Source organism: Eurosta solidaginis, chromosome 3, assembly GCF_040869045.1.
Source record: "Eurosta solidaginis isolate ZX-2024a chromosome 3, ASM4086904v1, whole genome shotgun sequence".
NCBI lineage: Eukaryota > Metazoa > Arthropoda > Insecta > Diptera > Tephritidae > Eurosta > Eurosta solidaginis.
In genome coordinates this window covers 231,334,838-231,362,336 of record NC_090321.1, presented here as the reverse complement: position 1 = coordinate 231,362,336, position 27,499 = coordinate 231,334,838, and the positions used below count along the sequence as shown (strand labels likewise).

At 39.1% G+C, this 27,499-nt stretch overlaps 1 protein-coding gene across 1 annotated transcript in view; it reads right to left on the bottom strand.

Moving 5' to 3' along the window:
• The window catches only part of LOC137245200 (DEP domain-containing protein DDB_G0279099), a 368,986-nt gene extending 359,942 nt beyond the window's left edge, over positions 1-9,044 (bottom strand). Inside the window, exon 1 of the mRNA XM_067775491.1 lies at positions 8,799-9,044. The gene's annotated coding sequence lies outside the window, so the exon portion shown is untranslated. The remainder of the gene's footprint in view (positions 1-8,798) is intronic.
• Positions 9,045-27,499: the final 18,455 nt, after the last annotated feature.

Genomic DNA, 27,499 nt, shown 5'->3' with positions numbered 1-27,499 from the left:
ATTGATCGAATTATGGGTAATTCGACCGAGTTCTTTGTCAAGCGAACAAATTAGTTTCGTCATTTCAAGAGAAGAGAAATTGTCGCTCTTAAGTTAACAAAATTCTGTAAAATTGACAGATTCCTAATCAATCTAACTGATTTTTTGTTAACACAACTGATCTCACTGGTCATTTCAACAGCGATCAACAGTCAATACATGAGCAAACTTCCAAGAGAATTTTACGCTCACTGCGCTCTCTACTTTGTACTTATGACCATGGTGCCACTTGTTAAAAAACACACCAAAATAAAAAAACCACCAAATCGAAAAAATACACAAACTGGGAAAACAACAAAAAACTGGTTTTTCAGTTATCAATACAAAACGAAAAAACCCTTTTTTGAATTTACTGTGCATAACACTGCAAAAAATTATGCCATACCGGGACACCTATTTATCGGGTACAATTTTGCAACTTCTCCTCCAAGCGAATGCAAAATTGCGTCCTCTTGCTGCAAAAGTTTTGTTTGAACGAGCAGGATTTTTCCAAAGTTAGTAACATTTTATTCAAGTTTTTACGAATTTTCACTCACGCGCACGAATCTAATAAGATAATAAAAAAATGCTGATGCTTCCGTCAGCATAAAAGTTTGAGTTGTTTTGGAATCGTTTCAAAATAAAGTGTTACGAGAATTAAATTTGCCGAATTACATGTAAAGTTGCTCCAGTGGTGTCTTACCTTCCCGCGATTTGATTCTTAACGTTTCTAAAACTTACAAGTATTCTACATTGTGAATCAACCTAAGTGTGATATCTTCTGCATAGACGTCAAAATTCCAAAGTGATTGGATCACCTGATTTGTAATTGACTATCGCTGTCTCATTATGTATCTCTTTCTATCACCCGCTGAAGATAGTCGGCCCTATGCACCGCCATATTGAACACCCTGTCAAAACGCTAAAAAGTAGCCATATTGAACATCCTGTCAGACAGTTGACAGATAAGATATCACACTTAGTTTGATTCACAATGGTTTTCTATTTAAAATGTTTTGTCAAACATTTATATTAATAAAAAATTTTTTCGGAACAATCAAGTGTGGCAACTCTCATTGCGAGAGAAGAAACTAAGGATGAGCTGCAACTGAAAGAATTAATTGAGAATCAGTTTCGTGACTACTATTTTCATTTCTATTTGAAAAGTGAAGTGACGGCGATGTTCAAAACTATAAATTGAATAAATTATAAAAAATAAACTTTGGTGAAAGTGCGTTTAATAAAACAAAGTAATAAAGTGTATAATGTTTAATGTGTGTCAGCATATTTGATGTACGCCCAATTGAAGTTGGTTAGTAAGTACATACATATGTATGTACATATGTACTTATTTGTCCGATTTTTGTTTTAAATTCAAAGAAAATGGAAACATTTTCTATGAAATACTCGTACACAAATATAAATATAATTATAATATAATGCTTCCCTAGTTTGGTGGCAGAAGGCCACGCAAAGAAAGGCAACGGCTAAACTAAGCAAACTGCATCGATTAGTTTGCGTTGGCATAACGGGTGCGATGAGAACCGCCCCTGCTGACGCACTCTGTGCTTTGGTGGGAATACCTCCCTTCCCTATTCTGATAGAGAAAGAGGCAACACTAGGTGCACTACGACTTCCAAATATTTCTGAGTTGAAGGAAGGAAATATGATAGGGCATATGAAAGTAATAAGAAAATTCATAGGAAATCCCTCATTAGAACTGCGTGACGTAATGTCCCCTAAGCTCAGAATCTCACCGAACTTTGAAATGTCCATTGTGGACAGGATCCACTGGGAAATAGGGAATCCTTATAACGACCCTGACTCAGAGGTCTGGTACACGGATGGATCGAAATTCGATGACGGAAGAACAGGAGCTGGCATCTATGGGCCAAACTTAAAAAAATCGATACCAATGGGATGTTACTTCACCATAATTCATGCAGAAATTCATGCAATACAGGTCTGTGGTAGAGAATGTCTGCGGAGACGCTTAACATCGAAGAGCATCTACACTACGTCGGATAGCCAGGCAACACTGCGTGCCTTGCAATCCTACACAGTTACATCTAAGCTAGTGGATGAATGCACTGAAATCCTTAATGCCCTGGGAGCCAAAAACAAGGTTTTATTGGGATGGTTTCCCGGACATCAGGGACATGAATGTAATGAACATGCAGATTACCTAGCAAAGCAGGGTGCTACATCAGCATTCTATGGCCCAGAGCCCTTTTGTGGACTCACAAAAGTACACACCAGGGGAACTATAAGTAACTGGAAAACTAAACAATTCAGACGTCACTGGATTGATTGCCCAGGGCAAAGGCAGGCCAAACTGTTTATACTTCCGGCAACGAAAGTATCAGCCAAACTCATTAACCTAAGCAGGGAGGACCTAAGAATTATTACTGGGTACTACACGGGACGCTGCGGTCTACGATATCACCTAAGCAAATTAATTGATACCCGAATTTGTCGTTTCTGTGAGCTGGATGATGAAACACCGGTTCACATTCTCTGCGAATGCGTCGCTCTAGCTAGGCAGAGACTATCCCATCTAGGTGGTGGGACTCTAAATCCCTATGTGATATGGAGTAAAAAGCTTGAAGAGGTACTTAGATACATCAAGAGCCTCCAGATACAAAATTAGGCTGAAAGGTCTTGTACAATAGATCTGCACAAAGGTCGCAGTGCTTCCAGACCTATTAATAATAATAATTATAATATAACAATGTGGTGAAAATTTTTGAAGAAAAAGTTGAAATAAAGTTCTTGAAACCGACTCCAATGTGGTTTAGCAAACGGTGCAGTGCCGTTATTTTCGCTAGAGCATGTACAAAAGAGTGTGTGAATATGTACATATGTAGCAAGCATGCGTATTTATGTGTTCACATATTTACGTATATATGTATATGGCAATATACTTTCTTACAAAGCTGTCGATGGTAATTCGGAACAAGTTTTGTTTATTTAAATTCATATTTAAGTTATTATTATTTTAATTAATATTACTAAATATAGCAATAAAATCATTAGAAATGAAATGTACTTATGTGTAATTTATACACATAAAAAAAACTGCGTAAGTTTAAATATATATTTATCCAGCTATTATTTTTTCCACAGGTATTAATGTCATATGTATGAACAGAAAGCTCTGTTGATGTAAAACGCTCTTTATCTAGAAAAAACGGAAATATCTGTTTTTCCAATAGATTTCACTGGTAGTGTCATTTCGACAATAAACTCTGTTAATTCAGTTTACGCTGGTTATTTGGAATGAACAAAAATCTCCGTAATTTCTACGGCTATGGGTAAAGAATCATGAAACAACCCAACAAACATTTACGTTAGAAAACGATTAGAAGGCGAATCGAATTCTAATGTATTTCTCTAAGGTAAAAGGTTAGAGGACGATTTGCGAAACTGTCGCGAATTATAGCATTCTCGACAAAAAGGGGACTTCGTTCTCGATATCGAGAAAAGGATTAGAATTCTAATCGAATTCTAACGTCAATTGATAATGGGTTTCTAATGAGAATTTTGAAGTGATGCGCAATTAAGTTCAGTTATTTAAAATCAGCGAAATTTTCATTGTTTCATTATATCAAATACCTTTATTTCGTTATAAGCTTATAAATTATAATAAAATAAAAATAATTCAAAATCCTATTGTATGTTTCACAGTTTTCAGTACTAGTTATTGAAATAAAATTTTCGATTCCACTTATTTCCCCAGGATTGTGCTCGCCATTGATTTGAGGTACGGATGAGGAAGCGTTTTCTTCATGCTATTCGAATAGAACTTCAGTAATCTGCTCGCTTTCCCTTTTTAACTTTTTTTGATCCATTTTCACTTAGTAGTATTTATTATTATAAATAAAATAAACTTCTTTCGCAGCTTATAATATTTCCACACAACTTTTCACTATTTTTATTATGTTTGTATAACACTAAGGATGACTGATCATGTCGTGCAAATAGTCGATAATTGTGACAATAATCATAACATCGCATTTCAAGTGTTATTCGAATCGTTTCACAGTCGAATTCTAACCTAGTTCTCTAACCTATTTTTCGATTCGAAATGCATTAGAGAACTACATTAGAATTCTAATGTAAAACTACAATATTTCTCTAACGTTAGAAACTGTGTTTGCTGGGAACTTTTTTTGTTTATTTGACTACTAAAACGGTCAATTACGAATCAACGATTTTTGCGCAGCTGATTCAACATCTTGTTGCGATGGATAAAAATTGACAGACATTTCGGCTGAATTGGCCCGTATTTTAGTTGATTTTAGCAGTCTTTTTCTTTCAGTGTATATATTTACTTTGTATTTTCCCAGGGCAGAACTTAAAATTCATTTCCTTATTTGCAGTTATATTTAAGTTTCATTATTCTTCACTTTATTTAATAAACACTTGTTTGACTACATGTATTTTAAATATTTTTTTATATTAAAAATATTACGTTTTTGCCAATATTTTGAGCTCTTTTAAAAACTAATGAAATGAAAATACACTTAGATGACGACTCTTTGCCAACCCATTGCCAAGGGGCAACAGCGGATAGAAAAACAATTTCGAAAAAATATTGGTATTACATTTAACGACACGTGAACGTTCGGTGTAGTAGGCGACCACGGACCCTCATACCACGTGGACAGCCCAATATTAAAATTAACCCAGAAACAATTACTATATACGTAGTCTCAGTGACAGTCAGGCCGCCCTCAAGGCTATCTCGACGTTCGAAATAAAGTTACCACTGGTCCTTGAGTGCGTAGAAAAGCTAAACCCACTAGGATCACACAACGTAGTACTGTTGGCCTGGGTCGCAGGCTACAGGGGAGTTGAGGGTAATGAACAGGCGGACAACCTGGCCAGAAAGGTAGCAACGAAGAACACTAGCGCAATATGCCAGGCTGAGGCAATCTAATTTACTGTTAGGGGGTTATAGCACTACTCGATATAGGTCATTAATAGGGCTCTCGAAAGATAACCTAAGAATCCTAACAGCTAATTTCACAAGACATTGCATACTGAATAGCCACATGCAGAAACATACTATCGACCAACACATGCCAATTTTGTGATCGACCAATGGAAACGGCGGACCATATCCTCCTGGAATGCGACGCAGGGCTAAGTTTATAGGCTCACCATGGCCAGAACATTCTCACATTACATCCCTCAAGCCAAGTGAACTGCTGGGGTTCATCAAAGAGGTCAGCTTGGATGAGATGATGTGAAGAAGATGAGGGCACAATAGACCAATGGTCGCAGTGCGATCCTCAATTAATTACCTATCTATCCATCTAGGTAGTCTCACAATCGGAGATATCCCATAATGATCCGAAGAGAGTCACGAAATTGTGCCGAAGCAATATCGAACACAATCCGTGTAATAGTACCGATTGGTAAATTATAACAAAATTACTTCCATATTATCCTTGAAAAAGTTTCGAAATGATCCGCAAATAACTCCAAAGTAGTCCAAATAGTCCCAAAGTGATCCCTATCGGCGGCCGCCGTGTTGTGGTGGTAGCGTGCTCCGTCTACCAACCGAAGATACTATCTTAGTCCTGAGCAAAGCAACACCAAAAATATTGAACAATTTTCTTCAATTAGAAAAAAGTTCTTCTAACCGAGGTCACACCTCGGCTGTGGTTTGACAAACACTTCAAGTGTATTTCTGCCATTAAAAGCTTCTCAGTGAAAATTAATCTGCCTTGCAGCTGTCGTTCGGAGTCGGCATAAAACATGTAGGTACCGTCCTACTAAATTGTAGGAAAAATTAAAAAGAAGTACGAAGCATATTGGAAGAGAAGCTCGGCTTAAATGCTTTCGGAGGTAAATCGCGCCAAGTATTTATTTTTTTTATCCAAAAAACAATCATCAGAAAAAATTCCTAAGTGGTCATTAAATGTTTCGGAAAACGATCTGAAATATGTAAATCTTGCCGAAATCAACAAAGGGTAATCTCAACGATCCCCAAGTAGTCTGGAATTCACACCGCAATAATCTCGAAGACAATCGCGAAATAATTTTAAATTATCTGTTAATAATCCGGCAAATTCACCCTTACTGTCATTGTCGTCGTCGACATCGTCGTCGTTTTTCAGTCGACGTCACATCGTATCGACGTCGTCGTCACTTCGACACCAAATCGGTATTGGCAAAAATTGTTGAGACGACGAAGACAATTTATCGATAAAACGAAAGGAAAATATACCATCTCTGCCATTTCTGGATCAGCTGTTCGATCTTTTTTACTATTTCAGTGTCTTTTTTCGCGATTTGAGATTTGTTTAAATATTTAATTTCAAAATTTTACAAAAATCTTTTATTATGATAGTAGTGCGAGCTCTAGTGACGAAAATAATAAAGAGGAGCTTAGAATCAATAGAAAAAAAAATCAGAAATAACTCCGATTTTTTCTAGCCCAGCTACAAGAACTTCGAATTGTTGCGCACTCGTTATTTTCATTTTGAATATCTAAAAAAAACAATGCATATTACATGTTTGTATATTTAATTAACTAATTAAAAAAGAAATGTTTTACTTACAAATTTTCCTTCTGCTGTCAGTAAAAATGGCGTCGTGTGAGGGCGACGACGAGAGCAAATTTGCTTAGTCAATACCAAACATGTGTCGATAGTCATTAATAGCTATCGAAAACGACGATAGCAATAACGAATTTAACACGTCGTCGTTTAGTGACGACGACGATAATGACAATAAAGCCCCCATTACTGATACTTAGCATAGACTTGACTTGACTTGGCGTAAACTTGGCAACTTAGCCACGATTATACTCCACTTGGCGCATACAATCTGGCATCATAATCAGCGGTGAAATTTATTTTTAATAAATGTCAATTTGTATGACAAAATGTCAAAATGAAATGGAAACAAACAAGTGGCATCTCAAAATGTAAACGTCACTTAGAACTTACAAAGAAAATCAAAATTCAACAGACTTCTAAGTCAAGTTAAGTGGTTCTAAGTTTTGAGTAATCAGTAACATGCAATGTTCATTTAACAGAACTGTAAGTGACAGTTCTCAAGCCAAGTCAAGTCTATGCTAAGTATCAGTAATGGGCCCTTAAGGGTGATTAAAACAAAAAGATCCCGAAAATATTCAGGCAGCCTTACGTGCCTTGCAGTCTTACACAATTACTTCTTAGCTAGGTTTTGTTTATACTCCCAGCAACTAGAATATAATCCAAACTTATTCATCCAAGCAGAGGACCTACGAATTTCCACTGGGTACTATACGGTACACTGTATTCTACGACATCACCTTAGTAAGTTAATAAACCTATCCGATGCACAAATCTGTGACTTTTGTGAGCTGGAGCATGAAACGCCGGTGCACATTCTCTGCGAATGCGTCGCTTTAACAAGGCGTGACTGTTGTTGTTGTTGTTATAGCGATAAGGACACTCCCCGAAGGTCTTGGCGAGTGTTATCGATGTTGGTGGTCCTTTGCTGGATGCAGATCCGGTACGTTCCGGTCACAAACACCATAAAGATAATAGCCTGACAATCTTTGGAACGATTTGGTATGACCACATGAAACCTTCTAGGCCATAACACGAGGATTCGCCACAAGTATATGAGGTTGACAATTGGGTTGGAGAAGCTATATATTGCGCTGGCAAACACTTTAATCAATTTGGTATTTTAGTCGCCTCTTACAACAAGCATCCCTACCGCGGGTATATTACCCAACAAACATTTAGGTTAGAAAACGATTAGAAGACGAATCGAATTCTAATGTATTTCTCTACGGTAGAAGGTTAGAGGACGATTTGCGAAACTGTCGCGAATTATAGCATTCTCGACAAAAAGGGGACTTCGTTCTCGATATCGAAAATAGGGTTAGAATTCTAATCGAATTCTAAAGTCAAATTCTAATAAGTTCCTAATGAGAATTTCGAAGTGATGCGCAATTAAGTTCAATTATTTAAAATCAGCGAAATTTTCATTGTTTCATTATATCAAATACGTTTATTTGGTTATAATCTTATGTATTAAGAATGAACATATTTCAAAGGCTTTTTCTATTATAATAAATTAAAACCGCTCAGCGTTGATTTGAGGTTCGGATGAGGAATCGTTTTCTTCATACCATTCAAATAGCACTTCAATAATATGCTCGCTTTCCTTTTTTAACTTTTTTTGATTCATTTTCACTTACTAATATTTAATATTATAAATAAAAAAACTTATTTCGCAACTTGTAATATTTTCACTATTTGTATTTTGTTTATATAACACTAAGAATGAGTGATAAAGTCGTGCAAATAATCGATAACTGTGAGAATAATCATAACATCGCATTTCTAGTGTTATTCGAATCGATTCACAGTCGAATTCCAACCTAGTTCTCTAACCCAGTTTTCGATTCGAAATGCATTACAGAACTATATTAGAATTCTAATGTAAAATTACAATATTTCTCTAACGTTAGATACTGTGTTTGCTGGGTATAAGCCCCCTTACCCAATAGGGGGTACAAGGCGCGACTCTTAATCTATGGTGATATGGAGTAAAAAACCTGAAATGGTACTTTAATGCATTAAAAGCCTTCAAATGCATTAATAGGATGAAAGGTCAAGCACAGTAGATCTAAAAGAAAAGGTCACAGTGCATCGGGGCTAATAATAATAATAATAGGCCTAGGTATCACATTAATACTATAGCAAATTTTTGAGACAATGAAATAAACATATAACTTTATACTTTCATTTATTTATTTGTAAACTCACCGTCTCAGCTGATTTATCCGTTATAGCGCAGTTAAATTAAAGAACTAAGCCAATTTGCTGGCACAGCACTCTTTTATAGTCGTCCTTATGCCTTTGCACTGATTTCACCACTATTTTGTAATTAATTGAAATTCACTAGGCGGAGCAGTATTTAGGGAACTCGTATTTGCTGTCTGCAACAGGGAAATTTTTGTATAAAGAGGGATTTTTAAGATGTCTATGATTCTTGCCTTTTAAATTTATTGCTCTTCTATTTGCACACTCTCTCTCTTTTTCTATACAAAAATTAAAAATTTTTCTCACTGTAGCTCAAACACTTGTGTTTTGTGTACCTTCGCTCTTTGGCGCGCTCTCACTCAATACTCAAAGTCGACCGACAGCAATCATATGTATGTGTGTCGGTAGATTTCACTCGTACGCACTACTCAAACGCAATTTTAGTTTTTTCACTTTGGAGTTTTATTCGAGTTATTATCTAATATATATTATAAATGGGAAAGTTTGGATGTTAAGATGTTTGGATGTTTGGATGTTTGGATGTTTAGATGTTTGGATGTTTGGATGTTTGGATGTTTGGATGTTTGGATGTTTGGATGTTTGGATGTTTGTCCAGACGTTTGTCTTTGTGACTCAATAACGCAAGAACGGCTGGACCGATTTGGATGAAATTTTGCACACATATAGCCAATAGTCTAGAAGGATCTACTAGCTATATATTTTTCAAAATGGGCGTGGTCCCCGCCCCCTAGGAACAGTTATAATTTAATTATTATATTTTTTCGTCTTTGCGACTGAATCACGCCAGAATGGCTACACGGATTTTGATGAAATTTGGGACACAGACAGTAGTCTACTAGCGAAATTTTTTTCGAACATGGAAAGAGGGGTGGGGGTCCCACGACCCTTCGAGAAATTATTTTTCATAATTTTTACCCATTATAACTTTACGTATACTGGCCTTCACCAATATCACAGACTCAAGGGGTCAAATAAGTCGAGGGCTTACAAAGTAAGCAGTGGCACCCTCCGCCCGCCCCCGTTTATCTTCCCCTCTGGTGTAAAATCCATAAATTGTTATAACTCAATCTAAATTTTCTCCTAAATCAATAGTTTTTGGTATCTGGTACATACAGAACGAGATCTAGACAATTTTGGAGGAACGATCAGTGGTCCTCTCCTCTACTCCCGCCATCCGCCCTCCATCAATTGTTTTTATTAGCACGCTTTTATTAGCTTTACCTGTATGTTTCTATCTAACTTTTTATTCGCTCCAATGCGCCTGCTGCCTTATTAACATGGTTTTATAATTAGCTTCACCTTATTTGTAATCCCGTAAGGGTCATATCGAGACCCTTCCGGGATCATTTCTGGACGGTTTTCGGGATCGGTCCGGGATTACGCCGGGGTAATTTCGGGACTTTTTCGGGACTATTTCGGGATCATTTTGGGACCCTTCCGGGATCATTTCTGTATAGTTTACGGGATCCGTCCGGGATCCCGTCGGGGTTATTTTGGAACATTTTCGGGACTATTCCGGAATCATTTCGGGACTATTTCGCGATCATTTGGGGACCCTTCCGGCATCATTTCTGGATGGTTTTCGGGATCCGTGCGGGATCTCGTCGGGGTCATATGGGGACTTTTTCGGGATCATTTGAGGGCTCTTCCGGCATCATTTCTGGATGGTTTTCGGGATCTGTCCGGGATATCGTCGGGGTCATTTGGGGACTTTTTCGGGATCATTTGGGGGCTCTTCCGGCACCATTTCTGGATGGTTTTCGGGATCCGCCCGGGATCCCGTCGGGGTCATTTCGGGACTTTTTCGCGACTAATACGGGATCATTTGGGAACCCTTTCGGCATCATTTCTGGATGGTTTTCGGGATACGTCCGGGATCCCGTCGGGGTCATTTCGGGACTTTTTCGCGAATAATACGGGATCATTTGGGAACCCTTTCGGCATCATTTCTGGATGGTTTTCGGGATCCGTCCGGGATCCCATTAGGGTAATTTCGGGACTATTAGGGGATCATTTGGGAACCTTTCCGGCATCATTTCTGGATAATTTTCGGGATCCGTCCGGGATGGCGACGAGGTCATTTCGGGACTATTTCGGGATCATTTGGGATACCTACCGGCATCATTTCTGGATGGTTTTTGGGATTCGTCCGGGATCCCGTCGTGGTCCTTTCGGGACTTTTTTTCGACTAATACGGGATCATTTGCGGACCCTTTCGGCATCATTTCTGGATAGTTGTCGGGATCCCGTCACGGTCATTTCGGGACTATTAGGGGATCATTTGAGGACCTTTCCGGCATCATTTCTGTATTGTTTTCGGAATCCTTTCGGGATCCCGTCAGGGTCATTTTGGGACTTTTTTGGGGCTAATACGGGATCATTTGGGGATCCTCTAGGGGTCGTTTCGTGACTTTTTCTGTTTTATTTCGGGATCATTTGGGGACCCTTCCGGCATAATTTCTTGATGGTTTGCCGGATCCATCAGGGTCATTTCGGGACCATTTTGGGATCATTTGGGGACCCTTCCGAGATCATTTCTGGATCCGTCCGGGATGCCGTAGGAGCCATTTCGCGATTTTTTGTTGACTTTTCCGGGATAGTTTTTGGACCCTTCCGGGATCATTTCTGGATCTGTGCGGGATCCCATCTGGGTCATTTCCGGACTATTTCGGGATCATTTTGGGATCCTTCCGGAATCATTTCTGTATGGTTTTCGCGATCCGTCGTTGATTCCCTCGGAGCCATTTCGGAACCTTTTCTGGAGTATGTCGGGGTCATTTGGGGACTTTTTCGGGATCATTTGGGGCTCTTCCGGCATCATTTCTGGATGGTTTTCGGGATCCGTGCGGGATCTCGTCGGGGTCATTTGGGAACTTTTTCGGGATCATTTGGGGGCTCTTCCGGCATCATTTCTGGATGGTTTTCGGGATCCGTCCGGGATATCGTCGGGGTCATTTGGGGACTTTTTCGGGATCATTTGGGGGCTCTTCCGGCATCATTTCTGGATGGTTTTCGGGATCCGTCCGGGATGCCGACGAGGTCATTTCGGGATTATTTCGGGATCATTTAGGATACCTACCGGCATCATTTCTGGATGGTTTTTGGGATTCGTCCGGGATCCCGTCGGGGTCATTTCGGGACTTTTTCTCGACTAATACGGGATCATTTGCGGACCCTTTCGGCATAATTTCTGGATAGTTGTCGGGATCCGTTCGGGATCCCGTCACGGTCATTTCGGAACTATTAGGGGATCATTTGAGGACCTTTCCGGCATCATTTCTGGATAGTTTTTGGAATCCTTTCGGGATCCCGTCAGGGTCATTTCGGGGCTTTTTCGGGATCATTTAAGGATGGCTTTCAGGATTCGTCCGGGAACCCGTCAGGGTAATTTCTGGACTTTTCCGAGACTATTTCGGGATCATTTTGGGACCTTCCCAAGATCATTTCTGGATGGATTTCGGGATTTGTCCGGGATGCCCTCAGGGTCATTTTGGGACTATTAGGTGAGCATTTGAGGACCGTTCCGGCATCACTTCTGGATGGTTTTCGGTATCCGTTCAGATTCCTGTCGGAATAATTGCGGGACTTTTTCGGGATCATTGGGGTCCCTTCCAAAATCATTTCTGGATGGTTTTTGGGATTCGTCCGGCATCCCGTCGGGGTAATTTCGGGACTTTTTCTCGACTAATACGGGATCATTTGCGGGACTTTCGGTATTATTTCTGGATAGTTGTCGGGATCCGTTCGGGATCCCGTCAGGGTCTTTTCGGAACTATTGGGAGATCATTTGAGGACCTTTCCGGCATCATTTCTGGTTAGTTTTCGGGATCCTTTCCGGGTCCCATCAGGGTCATTTCGGGACTTTTTCGGCATCATTTAAGATTGGTTTTCAGGATTCGTCCGGTATCCGTCAGGGTAATTTCTGGACTTTTCCCAGACTATTTCGGGATGATTTTGGGACCCTCCCAAGATCATTTCTGGATGGATTTCGGGATCTGTCCGGGATGCCGTAAGGTCATTTTGGGACTATTAGGTGATCATTTGAGGACCTTTTCGGCATCACTTCTGGATGGTTTTCGGTATCCGCTCAGGATCCCGTCGGAATTATTGCGGGACTTTTTCGGGATCATTTGGTGTCCCTTCCGGCATCATTTCTGGCTGGTTTTTGGGATTCGTCCGGCATCCCGTCGGGTTCATTTCGGGACTTTTTCTCGACTAATACGGGATCATTTGCGGGCCCTTTCGGCATCATTTCTAGATAGTTGTCGGGATCCGTTCGGGATCCCGTCAGGGTCTTTTCGGAACTATTAGGTGATCATTTGAGGACATTTCCGGCATCATTTCTGGATAGTTTTCGGGATCCTTTCGGGGTCCAGTCAGGGTCATTTCGGGACTTTTTCGGGATCATTTAGAGATGGCTTTCAGGATTCGTCCGGGAACCCGTCAGGGTAATTTCTGAACTTTTACGAGACTATTTCGGGATAATTTTGGGACCTTCCCAAGATCATTTCTGAATGGATTTTGGGATCAGTCCGGGATGCCGTCAGGGTCATTTTGGTATTGGGTGATCATTTGAGGACCTTTCCGGCATCACTTCTGGATGGTTATCGGTATCCGATCAGGATCCCCTCGGAATTATTGCGGGACTTTTTCGAGATCATTTGGGGTCCCTCCCAAGATCATTTCTGGATGGATTTCGGGATCTGTCCGGGATCCCGTCAGGGTCATTTAGGGGTGCGTTCGAGATCCCGTCAGGGTCATTTCGGGACATCTTCGGGAATATATCGGGATCATTTCTGGATGGTTTATGGGATCCGTCCATGACCCCTTAAGGGTCATTTCGGGACTATTAGGTGATCATTTGAGGACCTTTCCGGCGTCACGTCTGGATGATTTTCGGTATCCGTTCGGGAGCCCGTCTGAATCAATGCGGGACTTTTACGGAATCATTTGGGTTTCCTTCCGGCATCATTTCTGGATGGTTTTCGGGATTTGTCCGGGATCCCGTCGGGGTTATTTCGGGACCTTTTCGGGGCTAATACGGGATCATTTGGGGATCCTCTAGGGGTCGTTTCGTGACTTTTTCTGTATTATTTCGGGATCATTTTGGGACCCTTTCGGCATAATTTCTTGATGGTTTGCCGGATCCATCAGGGTCATTTCGGGATCATTTTGGGATCATTTGGCGACCCTTCCGAGATCATTTCTGGATCCGTCCGGGATGCCGTAGGAACCATTTCGGGATTTTTTGTTACTTTTCCGGGATAGTTTTTGCACCCTTCCGGGATCATTTCTGGATCTGTGCGGGATCCCATCTGGGTCAATTACGGACTATTTCGGGATCATTTTGGAATCCTTCCGGAATCATTTCTGTATGGTTTTCGCGATCCATCGTGGATCCCCTCGGAGCCATTTCGGAACTTTTTCTGGAGTTAGTCGGGATAATTTAGGGACCCTTCCTGGATATTTTCTGGATGGTTTCTGAGATCCGTCCGGGAGCCCGTCAGGGTAATTTCGGAACTTTTTCGGGACTATTTCGGGATCAATTTGGCACCCTTCAGGCATCATTTCTGTGTGGTTATCTGGATAAGTCTAGAATCGTGTCGTTGTCATTTCGGGTTTTTTTGGGACTACTTCGGGAACTTTTGGAAACACTTCCGGGGCGTTTCTGGATGGTTTTCGGGATCCGTCCGCGATAGCGTCGGGGTCATTTCGTGGCTTTTTCTGGATAATTTCGTTATCATTTTGGGATCCTATCAGGTTATCAGCTCATAAAGTTCTTTTTTTTACTCAATTACAAAAATAAAATGCATTAGACAGAAAAAAAAATTTTAAACAGATAACTTTATAAGCAGGCTAACGTGAATAGCCCACATATTTCATTTTCTCCTTGCGGACGGGGCCGCGGGTAAAGGCTAGTTTTTTTATAAATAGGTTAATTTAATTTTTACACTTAATTGTTTGTTTGGAAGGAATTTCTTCTTTTTTACACTTTACATTTTAAATGAATTTACTTAACAAGAAAATCTTTCCAGACGTGCCGCAAGCTATTGTTTTTTGTTTGTTTTGTTTTATTTTAGTTTACGAATTTTTTAGTTCTCTGTTAACTGTGGACGTGATGTCGGCACATATTGTGAGTGTATTGGTGTAGCAGCAGTTGTCAAGTCACTTCACGAAACGAACTCTAAAACAGGGCCATTCATTTCATAGCACAATTGTGCCCTCTCAATTCACACGCATATGATTCGCTCTGTCGTCGTTAATTGAGTTAGTCGTCGCTTGTAGGGATGCAAATTTTGAGGAGCAACATCGATACATCGATATTTCGATGTATCGACAAAATAAACATCGATGATAAAAAGCATCGGAAGAAAAACATCGATACATCGATGTTTTCCGATGTTTTTTTCAGTAGAATTCAATTTAGGAATAACTACGTGGCTCCAGTGGGTGGGGTGATATTTATAGTGGCCTCGTTTGTGACATTAGCTCACACACCCCGAAAACGAGGAATTTTTAAGAAAAGTCGACCAGAAATGTATTTTAAAGGCCCCTCTACAATGTGCAGAGGTTTTATTATATATGTATGCAGTTACCGGCCAAAGTCAAAATAGACACTTTGCGGAATTGACACTTAATTTTTTAAAATATCGCCACACCTAACTTTTGTTCGGCATATTGATTTCGGCAAGAAGCTGGTGGAAAATAGAAATTATTAAAAATGTGCAATTTTGTTTTAATTTAATATTAATAATTACAAATGATAGCAGTGCAAGCAACTTCATTTTAAAAGTAATCAAAAAGCAGCCCATTATTAAATAAAAACAATGTTGGTCAAAGTAGCTGAAAATAAAAACTATTACGCTGTTACCAAAGGTAATCAAAGGCGATGTAAAAATTAATTATTATCCACATAATAAAATTATTCCAAAAAGCCCGGGATACTACTTCACGATCTACATATTTACCTCACGCCTTTGCACTGGCCATACTGCACTTTCAATTAAGATATTCACCTATTTATTTAGTGTAAATTATTCATTAGAAGTCGCATCATAATTTAAAACAATTATTATTAATATTTAAGAATTCATGAGCTTAACACCGGCTTATAATAATTGAATTTCAATTATTATGTTTTCTAAGAGAAACTGAAAAGAAAGAAACATTTACTGGCATATTGCGATGGAACCATTTCGAAAACCGCCAACGTAATAATCTTCAGGCAGTTTTGTAATGTTATCAAAGGTTTCACCGGGATTCGAACAGTGAAACACATGGTGAAACTGCAGTTGCCATTAACCACTAGGCTATCCTGCTGGTATTTGTTTTCGTGCTTAATTCACAACTGCAGTTTCACCATGTGATTCACGGTTCGAATCCCGGTGAAAACTTTGATAACATTACAAAATTGCCTGATGATGATTACGTTGGCGGTTTTCGAAATGGTTCCATCGGAATATGCCAGTAAATGTTTCTTTCTTTTCAGTTTCTCTTAGAAAACATAATAATTGAAATTCGATTATTATTAGCCGGTGTAAGCTCATGAATTCTTAAATATAAGTATAAACTGAACACACCATTAAACAAACATACATAAATTATAATTAATAACTTACAATTTTTACATCAGTTTGCAGCAACTTAACAAAAAAAAAAAAAAAGAATGGAGTCAATAAATGCAACTTTAGAGATGTGGATGTTCGAAACATCGTCAAAGTTGACATCGATATATCGGCAATTTTTCGATATTGAGTAATTTGAAACATCGATGTTAAACATCGGATTTTCATCCGATACTATCTATGTTTTAAAAGCATCGATGTATCGTTTGCATCCCTAGTCGCTTGGCACTTGGCGTAGCAACATCAGTAGTGGGTATCGGCAGATCGGTATCAAAATATGTATGAAAAGTTATGCGCGATACACATGCATATTTTGATACAGATCTGCCGATACCCACTACTGACGTTGCTACGCCAAGTGCCAAGCGACGACTAAAGCTGGAGACATTGGTGCTTTATCGGTAACCTTATAACAGCTGATTCGACCAACCTTATGAGAATCAATGCAATCGATTATTGGTGCCGCTAAGGTCGTAACCGTATCGTAGCCAACCAATTGGGTTTTGGTTTACCGTCGTAACGATAAACAGCTGATTACGTTAGGGATACGGATACAGCGATACGACATACGGCACCAATGACTCCGGCTTTAAGCTGGAGACATTGGTGCTTTATCGGTAACCTTATAACAGCTGATTCGACCAACCTTATGAGAATCAATGCAATCGATTATTGGTGCCGCTCACCAGATCGTTACCGTATCGTAGCCAACCAATTGGGTTTTGGTTTACCGTCGTAACGATAAACAGGTGATTACGTTAGGGATACGGATACAGCGATACGACATACGGCACCAATGACTCCAGCTTAACTCAATTAACGACGACAGAGCGAATCATATGCGTGTGAATTGAGAGGGCACAATTGTGCTATGAAATGAATAGCCCTGCTCTAAAACATTAAATATTTATTTATCATGCACATTAGGGTGGGTCGATTTGTATGGACGAAAGTTAACCGATATCGCGTCATCGATTTTTCGATATGATTTGGGCTCAGGAAAAAAAGTTCCACTACGCATACCCAAAAAATTAATTTTCGAGCCTGCGAAATTTCATTTTTTTTTTTTCGACTTTGATTTTTAAAGTATTTTTCGTGACCTACTAAAAAAAAGTTCATACGTATATTTGTTTTTTTTTTTTCAAAAACTGTTATCGCCAACATTTTCGGTGGACATTTTCGGGTCGGACAGGGTATACGTGAAAATTTTACAATTAAATGAAAATTTTTTTGGTGGGTCATGAAAAAAACCTTGGTAATTCTTTACTTTAGCTCACAACTTCTAAAACTCGTCCAAAAATATCGAGAGAGGTGTCAAAAGACGTGAGAAGAAAGGTGTTCTGCGCAAAAATACTATGGATCCCTCCCCCGGTTTCGGAGGTACCCACGGGTCTTTTTTCGGTTTTTCGTTAATATCTTTTGAACGAGTTAATATTTTTGGTAGCGTACTAGCAGTCGACCCCTCAACTAGACTATTACCAAAAGTAAAAAAATTAAATTTCGAAGGCTCGAAAATTATTTTTTTGGGTATGCGTAGTTGAACTTTTTTCCTGAGCCCAAATCCTATCGACAAATCGATGGCGCGATATCGGTTAATAAACCGACTCAGTCTAATGCACATACATGTACACATTTATTTATACGTACATACATACATATGTACTTATAGTTTTTTCTTCTGTAAATATTTCAAACTTGACTTTTTATCACTTTTTTAGACAAAAAATTTTCTTTCTGTTCCACTTTTTTTCTTTACAACTCATAAATTCAATACGTTGTTGTTATTATTGTTACTTCTATAGCGGCAAAGGGCTCTGTTGAAATAATACCACTCTGCACTGTTGTCTGTGTGTCTTCCCTTCGCTCTCTCACCCTAACAATCTATTGGACAGTTTCGATTTTTCACACAAAATGTGCGCGCACTACCCGACGGGCGTTGAATGACAGAAAAGCAAATTTACTGCTCACTTTTTCAACTTTACATATAGCACACAAATTAACTTATGTATGTATGTATATATGCAGATAAAATTGCTTTATGCAATGAAATTAAACAACAAACATTTATGAAATCTTTAAAATCCACTTGCTTAAATACTTCACATATAGTTTACATACTATTTGAAATAACTTTAATGAAAAGATTAATAAAAAATTGCTACTTTAGGCAATTCACTTGATTTCTTTCACACACAGATTTTGCTTTACGAAAACACTTCTTAACGTTGGTAAGTACAAAACTGAACTAAACGAATTCGAATAGCTCAGCTGAGTACACACACAGCGCTCGCATGGGTAAATGTGAGTGTGCTGACAACACTGGTGAAACCCATGCACATGTAGCTGGCTGGTTGAGCTCCCAATGCCTGTGCGTAAATTGTAATAGATTTTTTCAAAAGTTATCTTTAACCTAAAGCATGTTTTCAGGCGCACTGTGTTGTGTGCATTGTTGCCGATTTAGCTTTACGATTTTTTTTAGAAATTTTTTTAGTTCTTTATAGCCTTGTTCAAAATTTTAGAAAATTTAGATAAACAGTTTTATGTAGACTCAATTTTAAGAACATTGAATGAATTTTGGCTAGATTTAAAAAATTTGATAGGCTGAGGATCAGATAATGTTGGCATGAGTGATGGCCGATACAGCGATTTTGAACTATCTGTGAATACCTATAGTGATGACGATTTTTGAATCTCGGCTATTTTTTATTGCTATAGCGATCGCTTCAATTTATTTTTATACTCAGCTGAGCAGAGCTCACAGAGTAAATTAACTTTGTTCGCATAACGGTACCCCGTAACGGCATAAACGAATCGACATAGATATAGACTTCTATATATCAAAATGATCTGGCCACTTTTAAAAGAAGGTAATTTAAAAGTTTTGCAAGCCGTAATTTGGCAGTCGTTGAAGATATCATGATGAATTTTGGCAGGACCGTTACTCCTGTTACTGTATGTGTGCTAAATAAAAATTAACAAAACCGGATGACGAACACGCCCACTTTTTAAAAAAAAAATGTTTAATATTTTTACAGTATATAAGTAAATTATGTCAAAAAAATGGTGCACCAAAATACAAAAATAAAAGAAAATTTCAAAATGGGCGTGTCTCCCTTTTTCATTTAATTTGTCTAGAATACTTTTGATGCCATAAGTCGAACAAAAATTTACCAATCCATGTGAAATTTGGTAGGGGCATTGCTTCTATAATGATAACTGTTTTCTGTGAAAATGGGCGAATTCGGTTGAAGCCACGGCCAGTTATTATACACAGTCGACCGTCTGTCCTTCCGCTCGGCCGTGAACACGATAACTTGAGCAAAAATCGATATATATTTACTAAACTCAGTTCACGTACTTATCTGAAATCAATTTATCTTGGTATTAAAAATGGGCGAAATCCGACTCACGCCCACTTTTTCGATATCGAAAATTTCGAAAAATGAAAAAATACGAAAAAAGGGATGAAAGATGGTGATTGGTTTGGTTTTTTGACGCAAACTATACATAACTTTAGAAAAAACTTTGTAAAATGGGTGTGACACCTACCATATTAAGTAAACGAAAATGAAAAAGTTCTGCAGGGCGAAATCAAAAGCCATTGGAATCTTGGCAGGAATACTGTTTGTGGTATTACATAAATAAATAAATTAGCGGTACCCGACAGATGATGTTCTGGGTCACCCTGGTCCACATTTTGGTCGATATCTCGAAAACGCCTTCACATATAAGACTAGGGGCCACTCCCTTTTAAAACCCTCATTAATACTGTTACGAATATTCGCAACACTAAGGGTACTGTCATCTCTAAGCCGATGCTAAACAGTGATATCATGCACATCCATAAATCAATCATTATGTATCTACATAAACGAATCAATAATTGCGTCTACACATATGTACACGCAGCGGAGAGCAACGCACAACTAAATGCATATATCTGAGATACTGCCGAAAGTATGCAATGAGAGAAGCTATAAAATTGTGCATCTGTAGTTACAGCTGAGAAATTTGATAGCTGATGGCCAACTAGTAGATTCTGAAATTAGAAGCGCCTAGAAGATGCAACGAGGAAATCAAAGAGTATATAAGGCAGCAACCGTAGAGGCGCTAGAAGGAGTTTCGATTAAGACGCTATCTAGCGAGCAATAGCAGTATTATTTTGAAAATAGTTGGAGTGTTATTGTGAAGTACTTTAATAAAGGCCATTTTGCATTATTACATATTGGAGTTATTTATTCAACAGTTTTTTTTATTTTTTTTTTTTATAGTGATTCGAACTTAGCAGAAGGTTGCAAATAAGAGGATTTGCAGTAAATTATTTACAATTGGTGTCAGAAGAGGAATTGTTGAATAAATTCCAGAAATTGCAAAGCACAACAAGGACATGGCGAAGTTAGGTGAATTAAGGATCCAGCAACTGGAAAAGGAGTTGAAAGCCCGTGGATTGAATACAACCGGCAATAAACTCGAACTTCAGGCAAGACTACGAGAGGCAATGGAAGCTGAAGGAATTAACATGGAAGAGTATATCATTCATCTTGATGGCCACGAGACAACAACAAAAATTGAGGAGAAAATGAAACATCGCAGACAGTTACGAGCACAGACTTGAACACGATTTTGGCTGCAATATCTGCTCAAACATCGACAGTGTCATCTCAACTGGCAGAACAGAAGACATATATGGCAGCACAATTGGATGAACAGAAAACATACATGGCGTCACAAATTGCAGAACAATTAAAAGAGCAAGAGGCACGCATAACATTACAACTCGAAGCACAGGAAGAGTGTATCTCAACAAAGCTGGAGGCACAGGAAAGAAAAGTCTCATCGCAGCTGGCGGCTTTCAGTGAACGACAAGATAAAATGGAGGCCGAAATGGATGCTTTGAAAGATCGTATACAGGAGTTGCAACTAAATCGCCCAGCAATTTCAATGAGTAATCCAAAGGTAAAAACACCATCCTTTGACGGTTCTGTTCCTTTCCAGGTCTTTAAGCTACAATTTGAGAAGACCGCAACAGTGAAAAACTGGAATGCTGAAGATAAAGTTGATGCACTCTTCGTAGCATTGAAAGGACCAGCTGCCGAAATCTCGCAGACTATTCCAGAGTACGAACGGAACAGCTATGAAGCATTGATGGCCGCTGTCGAAAGACGTTATGGAAGCGAGCATAGAAAACAGATATTCCAAATTGAGTTTCAAAACCGTCACCAAAGAGCGAATGAGACTTTGCAGGAGTTTGCCTCGGATGTTGAAAGGTTGGCACATTTGGCAAATGCGGACGCACCCGTGGAGTACACCGAGAGGATAAAAATCCAGAGTTTTATAAATGGCATACGGGACGTAGAAACGAAGCGAGCGACATATGCAAACCCAAAACCCACATTCGCAGAAACGGTATCCCATGCACTGACTCAAGAAACAGCGTCGCTTTTGGGTAAGACCGCATACAAAGCTCATCGCGTGGAAGTGGAAAGGCCAAACTAGGTAGACACAATTTTGGAAGCATTGAAGGGTACGCAGCAAAAGAATAATGATGCAGTCAAATGCTTTAAGTGTGGAAAGCCAGGGCACATTGCGCGTTATTGCAACACCAACCCTAACAGTTCCAACAATGTGGGTGGACGTAAATACAGAGCTGAAGGAGATGAGCAGATCTCCAAGACCAATCAATCGTTAAACAAAAGCGAGTCAGCCGCAAGGGGCGACAGCTAGCTCCCTCAATTGAATGCCACATAATCTCTATCTCACAAATTGGAAGAAGGTCAAGCAATCTTACTGTCGCAGGACATGTGGATGGAAAGGAACGTTTACTGACTGTAGATACGGGTGCTTCTCATTCCATCATTCGAGCGGATTTAGTCAACAAGAAGATAAGACCATTGCATGGAGCAAGAATGCGTACAGCCACTGGAGAAGACAGCACGGTTCTAGGAGAAGTATCATGTGAAGTCGGAATTGGGAACGTCACGGTAGTACACAATTTTATAGTGGCAGAGATTGTTGATGAAATCATAATTGGAGTGGACTTCTTAATCGACCAGGGCATCAAGATCGACATGCAAAACAAGACGATGCGATATACCAACATGGATGTACCACTTAATTTCGGCTACGAGAGAGGCTACAGCATTAAACGGGTGCTGGTAGAATAGAGTCAGCAAATACCACCAAAATGCGAAGCATTCATCTGGGCAAATGTTGATGGAGATTGTGGCACAAACAAATTGTGGGTTATCGAAGCAGCAAACAAATCAGCACTGAACATACTTGTAGGAAAAACCCTGGCTATGACAAGATGGACGTATTCCGGTAAGAGTACTCAATGAGTTCAAGTCACCGCTCAAACTGACCAAAGGAGCTATTTTGGTAAGATGCCAAGACGCTGAAGTAGTTGTTAACTGTGAACAGCTCCAGGAACACGTTTCACCTAGCAATACTGATCTTTCAAATGACATCACGGCATGGACGCAGGTGCTAGAAGAAGCCTATCAGAGTAAGGCAAAACAACTGCTCCTAAAGTACGCGAACATATTTGACCAGGATGGTTCCAAACCAGGCCGCACCAACGATGTGAAACATCAAATTGACACTGGAGATGCTAGGCAGATCCGTCAAGCTCCACATAGTGTTCCACTGGCGAAGCGGGAAGTTGTGGGTCAAATCATACAAGAAATGAGCGACAGCGGCGTCATCGAACCATCAGCTAGTCCATGGAGCTCACCGGTAGTACTTGTAAAGAATAAGGATGGAAAAATGAGGTTTTGCGTGGACTACCGGAAGTTGAATGACGTAACGAAAAAGGATAGTTACCCATTGCCAAGAATTGATGACACTCTGTGCTCGCTATCTGGTACGAAATTGTTTTCCACGCTGAACTTGAAAAGCGGCTACTGGCAAGTTGAGGTGAAGGAGGAAGATAAAGAGAATACTGCCTTCAATGTCGGTGGTGGTCTTTGGCAATTTACAGTGATGCCTTTTGGACTTTGTAATGCACCAGCTACTTTTGAGAGACTCACGGACCAGGTACTGAAAGGACTACATTGGAAAACATGCTTGGTGTACCAGGACGACATCATCGTATTGGGAAAGAACTTTGATGTATCTTAATCATAATCATCTTAAGAACTTGGAGGAAGTTTTCCAGAGAATAGCTGGCGCTGGTCTAAAGTTAAGTCCCAAAAAGTGTTCGCTGTTTAAAAAGGAAGTAAATTATTTGGGTCACAAGGTAACGACAGAGGGCATCTGCACTGCGAACGAAAAGATAGAGACTATAAAGGATTGGCCAAGACCACAGAACCTACATGAATTGAGAAGATTCCTTGGGCTGTGCACATATTACCGCCGATTTGTACCAAATTTTTCCAGGGTAGCCCATAGCCTCCATGAGCTTACAAGAAAAAATAAAGCTTTTGAATGGAAGAAGGAGCAAGAAATGGCTTTCCAAACATTGAAGGAGCGTTTGTGCACTGCCCCAATGTTAGCATATCCGATTCCAGGAGCAACATTCATCTAGATACAGATGCGAGAGGATATGCTATAGGAGGCGTTTTATCACAACTAGTCGATGGACAGGAGAAGGTAGTTGCATAATACAGCCGTTCGATTTGAAAAGCAGAGAGGAACCATTGCAAGGAGAGAGCTGTTGCAATTGGTAGAATGCATTAAACATTTTCACAAATACCTCTACGGCCAGCGATTCCGCGTTAGGACAGATCACGCAGCGTTGAAATGGCTCCTGCAGTTCCGTAATCCAGAAGGACAATTGACACGGTGAATCGGTAGTCAAACCCGAGCAACTGCCCTCGTCGTATAGACCAATTATCCTCAGTTTGTTTCTCCTAAAGGGTATAGAGAAAATTTGGGTCAGTATATTACGGAGGTCACCCTTAACAAACTTAGTCTGTGTATGACTCAATATACCTATCAGTCAGGAAAATCCACGGAGCCGGCTACTCACATCACTACGTCTTGAGCTGGGAGGCACAACAGAGTAAATTGTGGTCACTATGGGATGCCCTTAAAGTTGTGTACTCGCTCCTCTGAAATCCAACGGATTTCCTTCACAGGGATGCACGAGGATATAATATCCGCTCAGTGCCTGCCACTTAGACTTCAAAATATATCCGACCTAAAGAGGGAACATGACAGGGCATATGAAAGTAATAAGAAAATTCACAGAAAGTGCAGTGATGCAATGGCGCTTACGCTCAGAAACTCAAGGAATTTTGAGATGTCCATTATGGAAAAAAACTCTCTGGGAAACACGGAATCCATATACTGATCCTGATGCAGAGGTCAGTAATCGATACCAATGGGATGCTACTCCACTATTTTTGAGGCAGAAATCCATGCAATATAAGTTTGCTGCAGATTATATCTACCAAGAGGCCTTGCAGTCGTACACAATTACTTTTAAGCAATACATTGAATGCATTGGATACCTCAATGACCTCGGAGCCAAAAACACAGTTTTTTAGGAAACAATCCTGGCATCAGGGAATGGATAATGAACAGCCAGACTGATTAGCCAAGAAGGGTGTTTTAGTAGCATTCTATGGCCCAGAGCCCTTCTATGGACTTACAAAAGCACACACTAGAGAAACCATAACTAACTGGCAAATAAACCAGTTCAGACAACACTGGATTGAATGCCCAGGGCAAAAACAGGCGAAATTTCTTTTACTCCCAGAAACGAGAGTATCGCCCAAACTAATTAATCTAATCAGAGAGGCCCTGCTAACTTTCACTGGGTACTAAACGCGAAACTTTAGTCTACGATATCAACTAAGCAAGTTAAATCTATACGACACAATCTGTCACTTTTGTGACGTGGAGGATGAAACTCCGGTTTACATTCTCTGCGAATGCGTCACTCTGGCATGGCAAAGACTCTCCAATCTAAGTGGGTGGCTTTTAATCCCTTACTGATATGGATTAAAAAGTCTGAAGAGGTACTTAAAATCATTAAAACCTCGTTACAGAGTAATAGGCTGAAAGGTCAAGCACAATAAATCTAAATAAAGACCGCAGTGCATCGAGTAATAATAAAAATAATAGGAAGCTCTCTCTCTATTTCGCTGTGTTAACTCAAGTTTTAGACGAGTTATCGATTTTTTATCTGTAATACTTCAATGTCAATAAAGTGATAACTCGCCTAAAGCTTTTCGCTAACACGTCGAGATGGAGAGTTACTTATAATTATTATTAGGCCTCGATAACGTACCGATTTGCTCTCGAAAATTTATAAATTTTTTATCGAATTATTATCGATTTAATATTGAAAAGTTTTCGATATGTTAGCGAAAAGCTATCGATTTGTTGCCAGAGCGTATGTCGTCGGTTTATCGTTGTCGAAAATTTATTTATTTATTATCAAAAAGTTATCGAAGAAATCAAAGCTCTTCTCAAATAAATAAAATGAATAAATACAAGGCGCGCTAGCTTCCGGAGAGTATTTAGGCCGAGCTTCTCTTCTTACAAATTGGCCGGATAAAACTTTTACGCCAACTCCGAACTGCACCCAAGATCTTCGGTATGGTAAGCGGAGAACGCTACCAACACACCACTGCGGCCACCAATTAATTTTAAGAATAGTTGGTAAACATTTTTCTTTTGTGGAAAAAAAAGTTATTATTACCGAGGTTACTTTGAGGCTAAATATTTTCCGTACATTAAATACTCATATACATATTTATATATGTATATATATTAAAGCGGGTCAAATTGTATGGATGAATTTTTTTCCATCAGGAGTATAGCAAAAACGTGATCTGCAGATGATTCTAAGAAAAATTGCTGAAGACTACATAGCTCTAAGTCCGATTTCGAGGTCCCGATTTTTGCAAAATAGATATTTTGCCATATGAATGTAGCGTTTGGCCAAAAAATATTCATAGCTTCTGATAGAATTATAGGACAAATATTATATTGGACTTGCTTTAAAGGTATTTTACGTACATTTCAGAAGATGTATTAATATCTATAGTGTTTTTGAATTTTAGTAGAGATATCAGGCTTAAATTATGAGAAATTAGCCTAAAATGAACTTTTAACTACTGTATAACATTTTTAACAAATTTCTTATGAAAAAATTTTTTTCTTTACCGCTTTTTGTATTTAAATTTAAAATGGATGAACCAAATCCTTCTAGATCATCTGAGTCCACTTTAACACATATAGTTGAACATGATATTATTGCATTTGATTTATCAAGTGAATTAAATAATCTGAATTTACCGTCTAGTCGTGACATTTTAAGATTTTATTTCTTTATGAAAACATTTTTTTTTAATAATTTGGGAAAAATTTAAACGAGACACCAGGACGGACAAGGCGACAGCTGTTTCGATTATACCTTGTAAATCTCTGAGAAAGAAAAGGCTTTGAAGAGATTTACAAGCTTTAATCGAAACAGCTGTCGCCTTGTCCGTCGTGATGTCACGTTGTTTAAATTTTTCCCAAATCTATATCTATATCTATAAATCTTATAAAATAAAGTCGCTAAATGCCATGTATGCACCTAACTTCACACAGAATACTCCGATTTTAAAACGGGTTTTTGCATTTGAAAGCTTAGCTACGTGAGATGGTACAGTTAATATAATTTGCAGATATATATTATCGGGGCGTGGCAAATTGCCAAAATGTGGTAAAAAATCATACAATTTTTGTTTACACAGCTATAACTCATAAACGGATGGATGGATTTCAAAAATTCTACTTTTCAGTAAAACCTTGAAATATTTACCTTCGATCTGCATCAAAATAATACTTGATTCCTTTCTTATGTCAGCCAAATTGTTTAAACAAAAGTAACATTTTTATCAAAAAATGCGAATGTGTGTTTATTCGCTGTGAACAGTCCGCGCTAATTGCTTTTGAGTGAGGCTTGATGCGACACATATATACGTACATATATAGCATTCGCTGCGTTATTTAACTTCGGGCGTAGGTTTATAGGTATGTATGGATGTACATCACTACATAGTATAAAACAAAGTCGCTTTTTCTGTCCCTATGTCCCTTTGAATGCTTAAACCTTTAAAA